This window comes from Orcinus orca, chromosome 6 (genome assembly GCF_937001465.1).
Source record: "Orcinus orca chromosome 6, mOrcOrc1.1, whole genome shotgun sequence".
Taxonomy (NCBI): domain Eukaryota; kingdom Metazoa; phylum Chordata; class Mammalia; order Artiodactyla; family Delphinidae; genus Orcinus; species Orcinus orca.
Window position 1 is genome coordinate 42399390 of NC_064564.1, and position 19867 is coordinate 42419256.

General features: G+C 36.3%; 1 long non-coding RNA gene across 1 annotated transcript in view; it reads right to left on the reverse strand.

Moving 5' to 3' along the window:
• Window positions 1-310: 310 nt before the first annotated feature.
• The window catches only part of LOC125964687 (uncharacterized), a 480337-nt gene continuing 460780 nt past the window's right edge, over window positions 311-19867 (reverse strand). The window contains exon 2 of the long non-coding RNA XR_007477927.1: window positions 311-396. This is a non-coding gene — a long non-coding RNA (uncharacterized LOC125964687). The remainder of the gene's footprint in view (window positions 397-19867) is intronic.

Consider the following 19867-nt stretch of genomic DNA (forward strand, 5'->3'; position numbering starts at 1 on the left):
ATTCCCTTGTGTGTTATTTGTTGTTTTTTCCTTGCTGCTTTTAATATGTTTTCTTTGTATTTAATTTTTGACAGTTTGATTAATATGTGTCTTGGTGTATTTCTCCTTGGATTTATCCTGTATGGGACTCTCTGTGCTTCCTGGACTTGATTAACTATTTCCTTTCCCATATTAGGGAAGTTTTCAACTATGATCTCTTCATATATTTTCTCAGTCCCTTTCTTTTTCTCTTCTTCTTTTTCTGGAACCCCTATAATTTGAATGTTGGTGCGTTTAATGTTGTCCCAGAGGTCTCTGAGACTGTCCTCAGTTCTTTTCATTCTTTTTTTCTTTATTCTGCTCTGCAGTAGTTATTTCCACTATTTTATCTTCCAGGTCACTTATCCGTTCTTCTGCCTCAGTTATTCTGCTATTTTTAATTTCATTTTTAATTTCATCTAGAGTATTTTTAATTTCATTTATTGTGTTGTTCATCATTGTTTGTTTCATCTTTAGTTCTTCTAGGTTCTTGTTAAATGTTTCTTGCATTTTGTCTATTCTATTTCCAAGATTTTGGATCATCTTTACTATCATTATTCTGAATTCTTTTTCAGGTAGACTGCATATTTCCTCTTTTGTTAGGTCTGGTGGGTTTTTATCTTGCTCCTTCATCTGCTGTGTGTTTTTCTGTCTTCTCATTTTGCTTATCTTACTGTGTTTGGGGTCTCCTTTTTGCAGGCTGCAGGTTCGTAGTTCCCGTTGTTTTTGGTGTCTGTCCCCAGTGGCTAAGGTGGGTTCAGTGGGTTGTGTAGGCTTCCTGGTGGAGGGGACTAGTGCCTGTGTTCTGGTGGATGAGGCTGGATCTTGTCTTTCTAGTGGGCAGGTCCACGTTTTGTGGTGTGTTGTGGGGTGTCTGTGGCCTTATTATGATTTTAGGCAGCCTCTCTACTAATGGGTGAGGTTGTGTTCCTGTCTTGCTAGTTGTTTGGCATAGGATGTCCAGCAATGTAGCTTGCTGGTCATTGAGTGAAGCTGGGTGCTGGTGTTGAGATGGAGATCTCTGGGAGATTTTTGCCGTTTGATATTATGTGGAGCTGGGAGGTCTCTTGTGAACCAGTGTCCTGACGTTGTCTCTCCCACCTCAGAGGCACAGCCCTGACTCCTGGCTGGAGCACCAAGAGCCTTTCATCCACATGGCTCAGAATAAAAGGGAGAAAAAGTAGAAAGAAAGAATTAGTAGAAGAAAGAAAGAAAGAAAGGAAGGAAGGAAGGAGGGAGGGAGGAAGGGAGGGAGGGAGGAAGGAGGGAAGCAAGGGAAAAAAAGAAAGATAAAGTAAAATAAAATAAAGTAAGATAAAATATAATAAATGTATTAAAATTAAAAATAATTATTAAAAAAATAAAACAAAACAAAACAAAAAAACGGACGGATAGAACCCTAAGGACAAATGGTGGAAGCAAAGCTATACAGACAAAATCTCACACAGAAGCATACACATACACACTCATAAAAAGAGGAAAAGGGGAAAAAATCATAAATCTTGCTCTCAAAGTCCACCTCCTCAATTTGGGATGATTCGTTGTCTATTCATGTATTCCACAGATGCAGGGTACATCAAGTTTATTGTGGAGCTTTAATCCGCTGCTTCTGAGGCTGCTCGAGAGATTTCCCTTTCTCTTCTTTGTTCTCACAGCTCCCAGGGGCTCAGCTTTGGATTTGGCCCTGCCTCTGCGTGTAGGTCGCCAGAGGGCGTCTGTTCTTCGCTCAGACAGGACGGGGTTAAAGGAGCCACTGATTCGGGGGCTCTGGTGCACTCAGGCCGGGGGGAGGGAGGGGCGCGGAATGCAGGGCGAGCCTGCGGCGGCAGAGGCCAGCGTGACGTTGCACCAACCTGAGGTGCTCCGTGCATTCTTCCGGGGGAGTTGTTCCTGGATCCCGGGATCCTTGCAGTGGCGGGCTGCACAGGCTCCCCAGAAAGGAGGTATGGAGAGTGACCTGTGCTCGCAAACAGGCTTCTTGGTGGCGGCAGCAGCAGCCTTAGCGTCTCATGCCCGTCTCTGGGGTCTGTGCTTTTAGCCGCGGCTCGCGCCAGTCTCTGGAGCTCCTTTAAGCAGCGCTCTTAATCCCCTCTCCTCGCGTACCAGGAAACAAAGAGGGAAGAAAAAGTCTCTTGCCTGTTCGGCAGGTCCAGACTTTTCCCCGGACTCCCTCCCGGCCAGCCGTGGCGCACTAACCCCCTGCAGGCTGTGTTCACGCTGCCAAACTCAGTCCTCTCCATGCACTCCGACCGAAGCCCGAGCCTCAGCTCACAGCCACGCCCGCCCCGGCAGGTGAGCAGACAAGCCTCTCAGGCTGGTGAGTGCCGGTCGGCACCGATCCTCTGTGCGGGAATCTCTCCCCGGTGTGCCCTCCACACCCCTGTTGCTGTGCTCTCCTACGTGGCTCTGAAGCTTTCCCGCTCCGCCACCCGCAGTCCCTGCCCACGAAGGGGCTTCCTAGTGTGTGGAAACCTTTCCTCTTTCACAGCTCCCTCCTACTGGTGCCGGTCTCGCCCCTATCCTTTTGTCTCTGTTTATTCTTTTTTCTTTTGCCCTACCCAGGTACGTGGGGAGTTTCTTGCCTTTTGGGAGGACTGAGGTCTTCTGCCAGCGTTCAGTAGGTGTTCTGTAGTTGTTCAACGTGTAGATGTATTTCTGGTGTATCTGTGGGGAGGAAGGTGATCTCTGTGTCTTACTCTTCCTCCATCTTCCCAGAAGCCTCCTATTTTTCTGTTTCTTACGTCGTATTACTTTCTTATATCTCCTCTTTGAGAAGATAATGTACTGTTTTTAACTCAGGAAAGAATTATTGAGCCTACCACTCACTGTGCTACATGCTGTAGAAATAATGAGACTGTTATCACTATACTTGCCCTCTTGGAAATTGTAATCAAGGGTATATGGGGATACCATCTATTTCATGCTTTGATGTCTTAAGAGATGAAATGAAAATTAAATACAATTTAGTAGGATCATATTCTTACTTAACATTGAGTACACATTATTTAATCAAAGGGCTTTTCCAAATCAAATAAAATTAGAGATCAAATAGCCAATCTTTTCATTATAATAGATAGCCAACTAGGAGGTAAGTCTGGATATGCCATAGAAGATATAAAGATGTTAGCACAATTCAACAATGAGAACCTCATCTTGGATATCACAAGTCTCTTTCATTTTTCACTGCAACATGCTATACAAAACAAAATGAAAACAATAAATTATCACATCAGCTCTACTGCTACAAACATATCCTCATATGCTAACATATAAAGGCAAAAATGTTTGCACAAGATATTATTTCAGCCTTGTAATAGAAACCTCTTTAAAACAACCTGAATGTCCATCAGCATTAGTCATGAAAACAAAAGCTGCATAAATTATTACAGCAACTATAAAATGGAATACCCTTCGATTATCAAAAACAATGAGGCAGAACTAAAAGTACCTTTTGAAAAAGAAGTGCAAGTTAAACTTGAGTGAACAAAAAGCCAATTAAATAATAATGTGTGAGAAATTCTCATTTGTGGAAAAAAATGAAACACACTGCACACACACAGGCATATATATATATATATATATATATATACACACACACACACACACATACACATGCATATTCTTGAAGAGTATATGGAACTTTGTGTGATATTTTGGTGATACTGGTAATATCTGTTAAGTGAGAATTGGTCCTGGAATAGGTGGGAGAATGATATTTTTTAATATATATGTTTTACTGTTTATATTATTTCTGTACATTTTAAAAATAAACATATTTTAGGAGTGGGTATGGGAAAAATGACTTATCTCCTGTTTAGACTTAATATAAGTAACACAAAAATTCACTAAAATATATATGGAAGTTGTTAATAACAATACATGGAGAAATACAAAGAAAAAGAGGTGAATGTTGCTTCAGTATTCTAGACTGTTTCATAGGACAGTTTACTTTGGATGTTTAATATTAGAAAAGATGCAAGAGAGTACTCTATTTTTTTTTTTTTCGGTATGCGGGCCTCTCCCGTTGTGGAGCACAGGCTCCGGATGTGCAGGCCCAGCGGCCATGGCTCACGGGCCCAGCCGCTCCGTGGCATGTGGGATCCTCCTAGACCGGGGCACAAACCCATGTCCCCTGCATCGACAGGCGGACTCTCAACCACTGCGCCACCAGGGAAGCCCGGGAGTACTCTATTTTAAGTTTGCTAAGCCATTGAGTTTACTGTTATACTTTTACTGATATTTAAATCAAAATTTAGTAGTCATGCTTATGGAGAGGTGTTTTGAAATGGTAGTTTAGTTTTACAACTTTTTTATTTATGTTAGTAACAGTGACCATTCTCTCTACCCTTTCTGGTAGAAAGATACATATAAAACACCAGAAAAGGCTTGTGCTCTAAATTGAGCTCTTTTGTTTTTCTTTTAAGTCGAAGTAAAACTACATCTTCTCACTATCCTTATGATCAACAGTGCACATTTCCATAATTTTAGCCTTGGTAAGAGACAGATAATAGGTGGGAACATTGAAGACATCAGAGCTAAAGTGACAATAAAAGCTCAATACCATGACTTTAATTATCAGTGGACTTTTGGTGTAACTAAATGAGCTAGTCCCAAGTAGGGCCTAATTTCCAGTTGCCATAGAACACTATAAAATAAAAAATTTTATGTGTCAGAAGGCTTGACCATAAAATCTTAGCAGAGAAGAACTGATTGGTGTCTTCCCTTCCTTTGAGGATAAACATCTTATTGACACATGTGAAATCAATGTTGATTTGTGGGGTTTTTTTAAAGAAAATAATATTGTGAGAACAAATCAAAGTGTCATTTCACCATCTTCTGCATTGAAACAAATTAATAATTTACCTTTGAACTCATTTTCATATAATACTGTTCGTCTTTCCTTTTATTCCAGAAATGTTTTCTTTTCTCTCCAGCCAGATTTCAGCTTGGCTCTGCACTTCTGTTCTCATTCATATATTTTTAAAACAGGTCCTAGTGTGTCAACAAGGTATTGATTACAAGGTTAGCATGAAAAAACCTACAAATGAGAAGTGTGCTGTGCACTGTAATAGTGTATTAATACATTGATACAGAGGTGGAGGGTCATTAAGAAAATATAGTAGCTGTGAACAGAGGAATGACACATTATTTATGATTTATAATTGTTGGTAAATCTCTCGATATCTAAATATTTTTAGCTCCATTCATTATTCATTTATTTCTTCATTCAACAAATAATGTGTGAGCTTTACCATGAGTCAGGCACTGGGTCAAGCGTTTGCTTTTTCAATTCTTGTTGTTGGTAGAGTTTCTGTAGGATGTTTTCTACCTATCTATGACCCTAAAATGTATTAATTTTAATAGAAGAAAAATCATCCAGATAATCCTGGAAAGTGTTCACTGTATATGTCTGTTTAAGCTTTTGTTTGTTTTTAATGTGTTGATTAATTTCTAATTAGGAAAATCTTTACAAAGTTAAATAGCTAAAGACAGAGTTTCTGAATAGGTTTTCTGTGATGCACAACATTGTGTTGGAGGTAAGCTGATTTCTGGAAAAAGCACAGGGCAATGTGATCCAATGAATGTCAATCTTGCATGCTTCGATATAACTTTTTTCAATCTCCACCTCCTTTCAGGGAGTTAGGTGGCTCAGAGATCAGTGAATTTACAACTTAGAAAACAATATATTTATAATTATTTTGCATTCATTCCATTTAAAATAGACAGCACCAGCCAAAGGAACAAATGACTTTTTAATAGTGCAACATTTCAATTATCTTTCTTAGTTTTGAATATTCTATTATTACCCGTTGTTTTCTCGCATATGAAGATAGTCTTGGTTTATAACTCCATTTCTATTTCCTCATGATGAAAAGCTATTTTTCCTTCATATCTGTGTGATCCATTCTCTCATCTTCTTCATTTGTATGCTCAAATATTACTTTTCCAGTGAGACTTTTCTTGGCCATTTTATCTAAAATGATATTCACACCACGATGGCACTGCTTATGCCCCTTCTCTGCTTTACTGTCCTTCATAATATGTTTCCATCTGACAGATTGTATTAACTGTCATGTTGGTCTACCTCCACTGGGATACAAGCTCAGTGAAATCAGAGAAGTGCATCTCTTCTGTTCAGGTCTCTGGGTCTAGCAATAGAACTTTGTCTGGCAAATAGTAGATGCTCAATACACATCTGTAGAAAGACTGAATAAACATACCTTTTTGAATAAGAATCCAATTATGTAATCTACTTTTGTGTAGCCTATAAGTCTCTTACAGGCAGAAATGTGATCATATTTTAAACTTGGTTTTCCATACCTCTAATGCACTGCCTTAAATAATCCTATGCTCAATACATTTGTATATAAATTGTTCAAATAAGTAATTAGATGAAACTCCAATGCATAATTCTCGAGTTACAGATTAGATTCAGTCCAATGTAACCACAGAACTGAAAACTTCTAACTGCAGAATTTGAAATCATCATCTTTCTGGCAGGAAAAAAATACATTTTCAAAATATCTTTTTCCTGCAATCAAATTCCATTCTTCCACTTAGAAGGCATAAATTTGACTTGCATGTGATGGAAGAGAAGTGAGACAATAAATAAGTCATGAGCATACATAAAATAGGATGTTAGGTGTTAAAGGATAGAAGAAAGTAAATCAAGAGAAGGGTATAGAGAGTAATTGATGAAGCAAGAGATGATGATAATAGCTTAATAATGGCTTAGTCCAGATGCTGTGGGTGGGGCTGGTGACTTAAAGAAAAAATCTCCAAACCTTGAGTTCTGCAACTAAAATATTAAGATGATAATAGTGATTGATTTAGAGAGTGGTTGTTAGGATTACATGTGATAATATATGTGAAATATTTAGCCTCATGTCTGGAGTGTAATCAAGTCTCAATAACTGTTAAATGCAGTGTATTGGGCTTAGATAAATATGTGGCGAAGAGTCATTATTTTATCCAGTTTATCATTGATAATAGACTTGTGGGTATCTGAATACTGTCCTACTCAGGTGCCTGAGGTTATCTGTAAATTATTACAAAAGGCAGGATTCTTCCCTGACTAGGGAAGACAAATACACTTGGAAAAACCACTGAGAATGCATGATGTTCACAGATATGTTAGCAGCGAAGTAGCATGTGATTTTTCTAACATTGCCTACTACAGACCGTTAAAGGCCTTGGGCAATTAGCAGACTTATGGAATTGTCTAGAGTAGGGAAACACTGTTTTCACATTTTTGTTGTTTTTCTTGATAGTTTGCTTAGTCTGCATGTTTGGACCACTTGTGTTGATAGACTATCTGCCTTCAGTATTCCAGTCTCCAAATCATTACTCTCAATAAATTGAGAGTTGTTTATTTCAAAATATTATATATATATATATATATGTGTGTGTGTATATATATATATATATATAAATCAATAGCACTGATTTTACTTAACTCATAAAATGCTATTCTTTTAGGCACCCAGTTTCCATCTCTTTCTTTCCTCTTAATAACACAGAGGTATCTTGATATGTGTCACAACTCTTTACATTGCCCACATTAGAGCTTCATAACATCAACTGCAACAGAAACAAACAATAAAAAGCTTCAGCCTTCTGTATGAATTAGATGTGTTCAAGCTTTCCGAATGCTGAACCATATTTTTTATTTCTTATATTTGTAATTAAATCCTGGAACTGAAAATAAAGACCACATTAAATTACATATTTATTTAGCACATATTAAAGGGCACTGTGTTAAGAGGGAATGAAGACTTTAGAAAGTGTTTAAAGCCTGGACTCTGTTCTGCAGGTATCAAAAATTTATTTCATCCTGAAAAGTTACATAGAACATGCATTGGATATATTTCTTTAAATAGTGGATTGTGGAATCCTCAATATCAAGAATACAGTCATCCCTCAGTATGCTTAGGGAGATTGGTTCCAGGACCCCACAGATACCAAAATCTGAGGATGTTCAAGTCTCCTATGTAAAATGCTGTAGTATCTTCAAATAACTTATGTGCATCCTCCTGAATACTTTAAATCATCTCTAGATTACTTATAATACCTACTACAATATATGTAAATATTATTTAAATAGTTGAGAAGCCCAGTCATTTCAAGTTTTACTTTTTGGAACTTTCTGAAATGTTTTATTTCCTGAATATTTTTGATCCCCAGTTGGTTAATCCTTGGATGTGAAACTCGTGGATATGAAGAACCTACTGTATCTATGTGGTCCAATCATCTTAGATCAAGCTGATACAGTAGAGGATGTGGGGATTTTGTTTGTAAGATTGGATGAAAGTATTCCCTGTCTTTTCTTTATTTAGTGATTTTTGGAAACTTCTTTGTCTAATTAGGTGACAAAGTTATTCAATCATTCTTGGTAGTTTTATTCCTGTCCCATTTGCTAAAGAACTTTTTCCTCTTAAAGTTAAATCTCCTCTTCCCACTCCCCAGTGGACATGCTTTATCCTGACTTAGACTCTGTGAATGGTTTCTCCATACCTTCTTTTTCCCTAGTCACATTTTTCTTTCCCAAGGACCCAGGAGATTGAAATACTACTAGAGAATACAGGGAGACTTGAGTTTAGTAGTACAGAGCCAGGCACTGGGTACCTGAAGCCAGATTCCTGGGTTGAAATTGAGAAGCCACCAATTGATTGTATGAATGTGATCAAAGTACAAGCAAACTCTTGCCCATTCATTTTTTCCCTCTTTAAATAAGGATAGTAATATTATTTACCACATAAGAATGTTGCAAAGATTAAATGAGGTTATATTTTTCTTCTTCTCCTCCTTTTCCTCCCCCTCCTTCTCCTCCTCTTTCCTCTCCTTCCTCTCCTTATTATTATCATTAATGTGGCCTTAGTAAACATTTCCAGGAAAACAGGGAACTCAGTTTTTTACAACGGGAGAAACCATAACTCATACCCAATTATGTATGCAATCTGAAAAATATATAAATTTACGTTTAGAAGGCACTCAAAGAACATGAATCAAAATAACTTTGACATGAATTAATCACCAATCAGGAATGTTTTTGTCCCAAGACAATGGGGATAAAGATAAGAAAAATGTTTCTGGCTTTGCATTCCTTCAGGATGGCAGTCAACAGCATATGTACTGTAAGAAATAAGTAGGATGGATTTAATGCTAGAGGGTTATTAGGATCAGCAGGTGAACATACCAAGAGAATGTAGAACAATACCCTGAAGGCTGAGTGAGGACACATTTTCATTTACAGCATATGAATATGAACATATATCCCAGTTGTATCATATTTTATTCATGTATAATAGTATCATATCCACAGGCTGGTATTTTCAAAGTCCTGTTTACTGAATTTAAAGAGATCCAATTTGTGGAATAAACATGTTTTCCCAAACATGTTGCTTAGTGATGTGTTGCCTCTCACCAGAATAAAATGATAGAATGGAGGTAGATTTTTAAAGATGAGATAGGTTGAGAGCAACCCTAAGCTCTAGGCCAGTGAAGGAAGAAATGGAAGAGGATAGTTGTGTATTATTCATCCTTTTGTTTCTAGTACCTAGCACAATACCTGCAACATAGTCAAAATGCAATATATATTTTTGAATTAATATATAAATTAGAGATGGTGAATTTCTTTAAAATCATTTCTCAGTGTATTTATATGATGGAGTAAGAAATTTATTATGTTATTTATGTATTCAGATTTTCCACTGGAGATAAAACTTTAATCATAATATTATTGCACCAGAGATACTATTTTTGAATCTGTCAAGCTGAAGTGTTTAAATTCCTAATAACTTATACTTGTTCCTAGTTGCCTTCGTGTTCTCCTCCAGTTAAAGCCAAGGAAGGTAGACATGCAGTTTGGGGTTTGAAAACAGGGTTTTCAAAGTGCATATTGTCAAACAAGCATTTTAATCTGTAAGGAACAATTTTTTGAAAGAGTAAACAGTAAATTTTGAGAGTTCCAAGCCTGTATGACTAGAGCATAGAAGTCTTCAATAAACTATTTAGTAGGAAGGTGACACCATGCTGACCCTAGGAAAGAGATTAAATCCCCCTCTGAGACTGGAAGGAAGGGCTCAGAGAGAAAAGCATAGGAGGAGGACAGGAATACATTACAGAAACTGGCCTGTTCCCTGCCAGTAGCCGCTATACCTCCCTGGTATCTTGCTCCAAGTGCCTTGAATGGGGGCTTTGTAGGATAGGTGTAGTCCAAGAGACTGATGCTACTGCCCTGCTTAAAATGTGTGTATATACATATACACACATATATCAATATGTATATATCTATATCTATATATACATATACATTTGGTTATCATTTTCAATTTCTCTTTGGCAACATTTTTCTACATTCCTATTCATTTCCTTTTTTTCTCCTTTTCTCTTTCCCTTCTTCTTACTCCTTTTATACAGGTAGCATGTTTGAATAGATCTATTTCTGGTTCCATTATGTAATATTACTCATCTTGAGAAGTAGTGGGATTTTTCTCAATCAGCTATTTGAGGACAGTCCCATAGTAGCAGAATTTATTGTGCCTCCTTTTAAGTTTTATTTTTGTCTCCCCAGTAAACTGAAAAGGGCAGGGTTGGTAAAAATGCAGTGTCTTCTCTTTACACTTATACACGGTTTGCTTTCTGCAAAAGTGATTTGCCTGGGTTCTTTCTAGTTCAGTTCCATCTTACCTGCCTCCCCAGACTTGCTGAATGGGGTATCTGGGAGTTTTTGCTACAGCCCTGACCTTGAGTTCCACTGTCAAAAACAAGGAATTGTTGGTTTCTCCCACGGGATGTACTGTTCCTGTGGGAATCCTGACTTTACGAGATAATCAACAGCTTCTATCTGTCTTCACTAAATTTGTCAATCCTTCCTCATTTATTAGGTTCGGTCTTATGGAAATACCAGAGTTTTGTTGAGGATGCTGTTTTTCAGTCATTAATTCTCCTTGTTGATTTTGTGTAAATTCCAGGAAGAAGTGAGGTAAATCATGTTCTTTCTTCTATCATGCCATTTTAAAACTGGAACAATGAGACTAAGTTTGAACTCAAACATGGCTAAATACCTTACATGAAACCCTTCTTTTTCCTTCTGAAAATGGATATGGAGGTGATAAACAAGCAGTGTCCATTTGCAATAATTCCTCATATTTTTGTTCATCAGTTGAATTATATAAATTTTGAGTTCCTGTTATTTTATGATTAATAAATACATGTTTAGTAAAAGATGAAATGATTGAAAATGCTCAACCTGATGAAAAGCTCTGTCTATGGAAACATTTCTAACTAGTCTTCCTAGATCACAGATAATGGATGAATCACAGGATCCTCACATATAGGGCATGATTTCTGCAGATTGTCAAGTTCAGCATTACTATGTGAGTAACAAAATCATCCTATGAGTAATGTAATGGATGTACCCAATCCTTCAGGAAACTCTCCATCACTGAAATCCTGCCTTTTGGTCATTTTAGTACTTAATATTCTTTATCCATGAAGAGCATTTTTCTTTCTATTTGCTTAATTATCACAGTGTTTTTTAAAAAATTATCTCTTGTATTCCTTGATTTAATTCCTCTTTTCTGTGTTTACTTGTAAAACACATGTATGTATGCAGTTACCCTGATCCTCTTTCAAAGAAGTTCAGTAGCCTACTCTTTGTGGGAGAGGGAGTGAGCGGCCACGTGGTGTATGAGGCATCTCTATGGGTCTTTACATAGGAAATGTAATTGCATTCCACTCAAGGGCATGGCTGTCTTTGGTCATAATTATTGTAGTAGAAATATGAGAAAGCAAGTTTGAAAGTGAGCATGACCCTAAAGAGGGCAAGGCCAACATACAGCTATGGTGCCACTGACTAGCAGCAGAACTATTATGAAGATAATAACTCACACAGGAAATCAGAGGCTTGGGTAAGTGCATAGGCTGTTTGAAATCCTGTCACTCTTCCTCTTCCCTGAAGAGGTGACTGAGTGACATAGTACAATTTCTCTTCTTCTGGTGCCTGTTGCTGTCATGATTTGCTAGTCTTTCCATAGTACAACAGAAAACCGTATAATTATGTATTTCCTCTCTACACCTGTCCCTCTATATTTCCCTCTCTAGTTGCTTGTTATTTAACTAATTAGGTAATTATTCTATTCATTTAATATTCAATGGATACCTATTCTGTACCAGGCATAATATTAGAGTAAAAAAACATATTTTCCTCCCTAGTTCATGGTTTTTGGGAAGAAATACCTATAAATAAATAATTATAGGCTCAAATTTTAAGTGTACTAACAGATGCATATACATGTGTCTCATAAAATAACTAGAACATTATAAGCACCATGAAAGCTGGTATTTAGTTGGGAATTTGAAGACTAACTGGAAGTAGATGGTAGAAAGAGTTATGGCAGAAACAAACTCAGTCTGTTGTTGCCTAGGAGGTGTGATGCTTTTCCTTCTGCAAGATCTGAACCTGTTACTGAAATGGCCACAAGCATCTTTCTATCTGAAAAGGTCCAAAAAACATAAGAATCAGCTTACCAGTGTATGAACAGGAACATGTTAAGAGTTGTGAACATATCATTGTTTTATAAACCGGAGAATAAAAACCTTTTCCTATTTTCATCTCATTTTTTTCTTATCTGAGAAGATTAGTGATAGAAAAGAGGTAGCAGGAAATACTGTCGAACAAAATGAAAACCCAAACTGGACACTGAGGGCATATCTGCCATAAAGATTGACAGCTTTACATGACTAGAGATGATCATACTCAGTGAAGTAAGTCAGAAAGAGAAAGACAAATACGATATCACTTATATGTGGAATCTAAAATATGATACAAATGAACCTGTCTATGAAACAGAAACAGAATCACGGACATAGAGAACAGACTTGTGGTTGCCAAAGGGAAGGGGGTTGGGGGAGGGATGGCGTGGGAGGTTGGGCTTAGAAGATGTAAACTTTTATACATAGCATGGATAAACAACAAGGTCCTACTGTATAACACAGGGAACTATATTCAATAACCTATGATAAACCTTAATGGAAAAGAATGTGTGTGTGTGTGTATATATATATATATATACATTATATATATAAATCTTTGCTGTACAGCAGGCATTAACACAACATTGCAAATCAACTATACTTTAATTAAAAAAAGATTGATAACTTTAAAATAGAGAGCTTTTAAAACAGAAAATAATTGGCACCTTAATTCATATGAAATGCAATAAATAAGCATAATTAATAAAAATGGAATATAAATGACAAATAACCATGAAACATAACAATGAATTTCATGAATACTTGTAGAAATATTTTTAAATGAGATATAATATTCACATATTAAATTGTAAATTTTTTTTTTATCTTGGACATGCCTGACAGGGTAAGAAAAATGTGTATACTCTGTATTTGAAAGTTAATATTGGCACAATACAAAAAAAAATCATTCAGTGTTACTTACATTAGAGAAAAACTGAAAACAACCTAGTCAACAGTTCTGAAGTGGTTGCATAAGGTAGTATAATATTCTTAATATGATAATTAGAACTCTTCTTAAGTCATAAAATATTACTAGTAACATCACATAGAAATAATTAGAAATAAGACTGACATGACTATGGCAAATATATAAAAACCTAAGTGAGAAAAAGGCTGCAAAAGTACATATCAGTAACTATGTGAACATTAAAATAATTTTTTTTTCTTAAATATGATAAAACATTCACAGTGGATTTTGGTGGATGTGGGGTCTTTGGATGATGCATTTTATACATTTAAAGTTTTAATTTTTCTGTGAAAGGAAATTTAAATAAAATTAACAGATATGTTGAGAGCTTATGTCATGGGTTTGGCACTAGCCCATTTATGGGAAATGAGGATTTCAAGAAGTAGTATAGGGCACTTGAATGAGACTGTGGTCTGATTCTCTGTGTGGTCAAAATGACAGGAGGTTACATGTAGAAAGGCATGGGATGCGGCTGGCAGAGACAATAGGGGATTTGGGGCCAAAATTTGCCCAGGAGCCTTAGGCTTCCTACTCTCTTAAGAAAACAAGTCATTCCTTTGCCTGAAGGCAAAAAGGTCAATTTTGAAATTAAAGTAGTCAAGTGCTTGATTTCAATATATGATGCTGTTCCTGTGAGTTTGCCAAGCCAATTATCTTGTCAAGTTCTCACTGAAGCCCTGGAGAATATGAAGCCCATCCCTGATTTGAATTTTTTCCACAAAGGGTTCTTTTCCTTTCTGAGTTCTACTAATGTATTTTCCCCCACTGCTGGCATCAACTTGTCTGCAATGTCACCTTTCCTCTCTTTCTTTTTTAATAGTAAGCTATTTTAAAGGTCATTAGAACTTTGAAAGGTAAACTAAAATCAGCTAGAGACTTATCTGTGATGTGATATCTAGACAAATAAAGACCTTCTAGGATACTGATGATGATGTTCACACCTCTTAATTTCTTACATGGTTGTTTTAAGATGAAGGTTAAATAATTTACATTCGTAAAAGCTTAATTGAAAAGACAGCCATGTCCATTAAATTCCTAAAGCCTACCAGCATTGGCCACGCTTTGCAGTTTTTTGTGAAGTTTATCAGAGTTCTTACTATCCTTTTATCATTAAAACACATATGACTTACATGTTTCAGTTATAGCTTTATTAAAACACAGCACCACAAACTTTTTCATTGTTGGTTGTGTTTTACTTATTTTTTCCAAATGAAATTGGTGTTTTAAGAGACATACATCCTTGAAAAGAAATACTGTGTTTTTACCACATGTCAAAATTCATCATTTTGATGAAATCACTTGTTCCTATATTAGAAAAAGGGACAAACAATGAATGCCTCTAACTAGCTATGTTTGCTCTCAAAAAGCAAGTCAAATCTTGTGCTGTCAAGCCTCCAGTAAATACCCTTGCTCTGGAACATGTCCTGAGTTCTTTACTTTCCTATACTGACTTCCAGTTCCTCGCCATGCCAGGGTGTAATGAATGCTTTTTCATTTACATTTTCTTCTGCAACTTGAGGGAAAATGGTGCAAACATCACAACAACCACAGTGAGAAAGATGATTTTAATATCTTTTTAATATCTTTGCAACTTCTCCCTGAATCATTTCTAGAAATACCTCTTACCATGGTCATTTCCATAGCATTTCCTAGCTTGGGTCATGTGCACATAATCTTAGAGGAATGGAAGTCTCAAAAAGAAAGCTGAAATAGCTCCCAGCCAGGGAGCTATAAGCATGTGCTTGAGAAGCAGAAGGAATGATAGATTTGGGCTTTGTTTCTGACCCCACTTTCACAGCATCTCTGTATTTACATAGCTGAAGTGTGCAGGGAGGGAGGCTGGGCTGTCAAAGAGCATTTCTTTTATCCCTTATGTCAACCACACAATGAAAGAAAATACAACTCTCATCTAATAGCTAGAGTCAGGACCCAGAGGCGAAGGAAGATGCATTCTCCGTTTGCCCCCTTTTGCTTCCTGTGTCTTGTGAGCCACTGGATGAATCAGCAGTAGTTTTTACTTTCATCAAAAGATTCTGTAAATGCCCATTAATCATTGGTTATGGTGTGATTTAAGGTATTTACAAAAAGCTGTTGGACAAAAAGTATAGGATCTAATCACATTATTGGCAAAACAGGTATTTATAATTAAACTGGAAGATAGTTCAGTAACAGAACTTTTTATTTTTTTCTTAATGAGGTGTTATCTGATTCTTTCTAGGCAGAAATAGCTAGTATGGTAACCGAACCCAGGTTCGACTGTTTGCTGCTCAAAAGCCAATAATTCCAGAGGCAAGTGTCAGTAGAGAAGAAAGGTGCTTTAATCAGAAAAGCCGGAAATCTGGGGAAGAGGTGGACTTGTGTCTAGAGACCAACTCCAGAGATTCTGCTCAGCCATGACAGTTTTTAAAGGAAAAAAAACGGGGGGAGAATCTCAGTGAATCATGGAGGCAGGAGGTTGGGTTCTGCATCATTGAGTGCAGACTGTCTGACTCTCTCTTCAGATGTTATCTTGCCTGCATGATCTGCCTGCAGAATTGTTAAGGGGGCTGTCGGGGACAGAAGGCTAGTCACTTTTTACCTACTTAATTCTTCATTTTTTGTTGTCTAGGAAAAGAATCAACAGGTTAGACAAGGCATGGTGTACATTCAGGAGAGCATGTCAGGAGCTAGTTTCAATTGCTTAGTGATCTCATTTCTATAATTAGGTTCTTTTAAGGTTAGAGGGGAATAGAAATGTGCAAACAGGAAAGGGGCAAAAGAGGTGCTTTCAGTATAAAGTTTATTTTTTTCCATGATGATGAACATTTCTTTCTCTAACTTACCTGGCAACACATTTAGAAAGAAAATGTTCTGCTACTTTCTGAGTGCATAAAAAGAAGGGACAGTGAAAATTATTGTTTGTATTGTGATAAAAGGTAGGCTAGCACTGAATGTTAGAACTGGAAGGGAACTAAAAGGCCAATTCATCCAACTCTTCATTATGAAGATGAATAAACAGAGGCACAGAGTATTTAAGTGTTTTGCTCAAGGCCATTGAGACAGGTGGGCTGACATTGCGTTATCCACAAAACCAAGAACCTTACATTTATAGAATTCTAGGCTTCTGGTCCATTCCTTTTTATTATCCCATACAGCCTTCATTTTCATTAAACCTATATTGGAAAAATCAAATAATATCTCCTGCAGTGTACTTTCTCTAGGAAAAGTCAGTTTTCATCCTTGATTCAATGTTCAGTTTTTACTGTAGAAGAATGTTAGATGAATCCAGTAGAGAGCAATGCCATTCCGTTGGAACTTATATTGTAGTGATATTGGCAAAAGGAGACTGTGGGACTGAGATAGAATACTTTTTTTTTTTATGAGCATAAACCTCTTTATTACATGCAATGTATTCTACCATTTACTTTGAATAGATTGAATAAAAGTAATAGTAACACACATCTAAAACATGTTTCTTCATTCCTAAGTCCCATATTTATACAAATGTGCTCAGAACTAGATATTAAAATAGTGTTGAGATATAATGCTGTATTTTTACTCTCATATACTTAGTTTGGGAATGTGCCTTAAAAAACTAAAATAGCATTCTGGTTTCAATATAGGCATTTTAATATGAAAAATGGAGTGGACATAGATTATCATTCATCTCTGCTGGTTATGATTTCTTAAAGACTGCATCACCTAGTTTTATATTAAAGTCTACATTACAGTGGTTTCAACACAGGCACCATAACATTGTTTTTCACCCAAATAAATGGTTGTTGCCTTACTTTCAGTAGATAAGTGAAATGATGGCTTTATGAGGAACTCCATGTTTGATATCGTAGAAAAAAATATATATGGCATTGGTTCCTAAAATTTAATCAAATTTAGAAGATGCCATCTTTTTTCCCATTTTTATTGAGATGCAGCTGACATATAGCACTGTGTAAGTTTACAGTGTACAGCACAATGATTTGACTTACATATATCGTGAAATGATTACCACAATAAATTTAGTGAACATCCATCTCATATAGATACAAAATAAAAGGAAAAACAATATTTTTCCTTGTGGTGAGAACTCAGGATTTATTCTCTTAACTTTCATGTATAACATATAACTGTGTTAATTAGTTATTTTGTACATTACATAAGATGTCATCTTTTGAAGATATGTTATACATGCATTCCATTTCTTCACAATCCTATGCCTATGAAATTTTAGGATTTAGATGTGCCAATGTTACAATACCCCCTTTAAAGGCTATCCTTGTACCCTGGATACTTCTTTACAAATTAGTCCTTTTTCTGTCTATAGCCTGTGAGTCAGTGCTTCCCAATGTGAGCTCATGCATTCTTAGGCTACTCAGAGGCTACTAATGGAGCAGGGTTGTGGGTGGTACACAAGCAATATCTGCTCTCACAAAGAGCCTATAGGACAGAGTACACTTAGCACTGGAAAACCTGCTATGACGGGCTCAAGAGTCCAAAATACGTGAGCAGAAATTGCTTCCACTTGCTGTGATTGCAAAGGTCACATGTAGCTAATGGCATATGGTCTGCCAGGCAAACACATGTGTTTTAAATAAATAGGAAAATAAATTCCTTATTGTTAAATCAATGCTGATTAGTGGCATAATCTTTCATGATATGGAACCCAATGAAGAGAAATATGAAATGAGGGGTGTTGGTGAATCAGTTACAAATTATTGCTCTAAATTTTTTTTTTTTCTTTTCTAACTTTTGATCCCAGGGAACTTACATATCTGTCACAGTACTGTCAAATGAGAAAATGGGTAAATGCCTGAATCAGGATCCAGTTTATACTTGGTCTGAAGGTTGATTGTTAATCAACATAATAGAACATGACTCAGTTTCAACTATCATTTGTTTGTGTGTGTGTGTGTGTGTGTGTGTGTGTGAAACCTCAAAGCAAAATCTAGTGTCTAATTCAGGGTTTCACATGCAAAAACATCCACTAATCATGATTAATTATAATATACAGTCTTTTGCAACCAGAGTGTTACATTTTTAGTTTCAAATTTTGATCACTTCCTTGTTTCTTCTCATCATATACATGTGCCTAGTCTCCACATCCAGTTCATAATTTACTGACATGCTTAGAAATGAATTTCTCAATCTCCAGGATTCATATAGTAGTTACTTCCTATATGTTGGTTGATTCACCCATTCACTCAATACAAAGGATGAACTCAATGCCATATAATGCAGAGTGTGTTTCTTAAGGAACTCACAGTCTAATGAACTGATTGACTAAGGATTTTGATTGAACTATTGTGTGATAAATAATACACAATAATTATCTAATAAATAATAAATAACTAAAAAGTAAGTGAAGGTTCAGTTATGCATAGCATTGAGCCTAACATCAGGCCCAGACAAGACAGCAAGTCTCAAAGCCACAAGAGCTTCATTTTGAAGTATGTGTCATATCTTTCAGCCCCTTTTTGGTTGTCATATTCAGGTATTGCCCATTATATAATAATCCTTGCATTTTCACCCCAGTTAATTTGATATCTTTTTTGTAAAAGGTTAATCTTAAATTATGAAGTATTGTTACCAAAAACAACAAATGACTTTAAGTATTCCAAGTCATAATCCAATAACATTTCAGAAATAATATGCCCTATGTAGAGCATTACGGACTTTGCTTTTCTTAAAAACAGTATCTGAATATTGTCAGAGATAGAAGTGACCAAAAGATCTCATGTAAAAGAACATTGTCTGTATTGTTTACTGTCTCCTTTCCAAAAACCTATAGTAAGAGTAGAGTTCAGGAAAGTAATGTCTGGAAATGCTGTCAAACGTTAAATGAACCCAAATTTTCAGGTTAATAAAGGTCCAAAATAGGTATTTTCCTTTTCTGCTTGAATAAGGCAAAACAGTTTTCTCTGATGCGGGCTACTGAATTCTTTTAGAAGAATTCCAGTCTACATTTAATATTCATTGGACATCAGATTAAATGTCCTCATTGGTAGAATTACGGGCCAGATAGCTTCTTCTTCTTTTTCAAAGCAGTATTGTTAGCTATAGTCATCATGCTGTACTTTAGTTACAAATACAGCTGTACAACTTATTGTACAAATAAATACTTTGTACAAAACCACTCAATACATAAGAGGTCCTAGATTTGAAGACCTTCCTGGAATGACTAAGTCCATTTCTTTTTAATATACAATGTTTTTATCCTTGAAAAACTTCCTGGTTAAATGGCTCCCATGACCTATGATTCATATGCGATTCAGTTACAGTTGGGGAACTTGATAATTGGCTCTACATTAGATTCCCAGAAATCATTCGTCTTATAACTGAAAGTTTGTACCTTTTAACCAACATCTCCCC